Source organism: Piliocolobus tephrosceles, chromosome 1 (assembly GCF_002776525.5).
Source record: "Piliocolobus tephrosceles isolate RC106 chromosome 1, ASM277652v3, whole genome shotgun sequence".
Taxonomy (NCBI): domain Eukaryota; kingdom Metazoa; phylum Chordata; class Mammalia; order Primates; family Cercopithecidae; genus Piliocolobus; species Piliocolobus tephrosceles.
The window spans coordinates 113,268,493-113,268,955 of NC_045434.1; positions in this window are offsets into that span (position 1 = coordinate 113,268,493).

Genomic DNA, 463 nt, shown 5'->3' on the forward strand with positions numbered 1-463 from the left:
GTTCTCAAACTGCTTCGTGAAGATAACATTGTAACTCGGTGAGATGAATTCACATGTCACAGAGAAGTTTCTCAGAAAGGTACTTTCTAGTTTTTACTTGAAGATATCTCCTTTCTCACCGTCAGCTTCATTGCACTAAGAAATATCCCCATGTAGATTTCAAGACAAGAGTGTTAGCATGCGGATCAATGAAAAGGATAGTGTAACTCTGTTAGTTGCATCCACATGTCACAATGCAGTTTCTCAGAATGCTTCTTTCCAGTTTTTATGTGAGGATATTTCCCTTTTCACCATAGCCCTCAATGAGCTCCCAAATATCACTTGGCAGAATCTACGACAACAGTGTTAGGAAACTGTTGCAAGAAGGGAAAAGTGAATCTCTGTGTTATGAATTCACACATCAGAAACAACTTCTGAGAAAGCTTCTTTCTAGTTATTATCTGAGGATATTTCCATTTTCTCC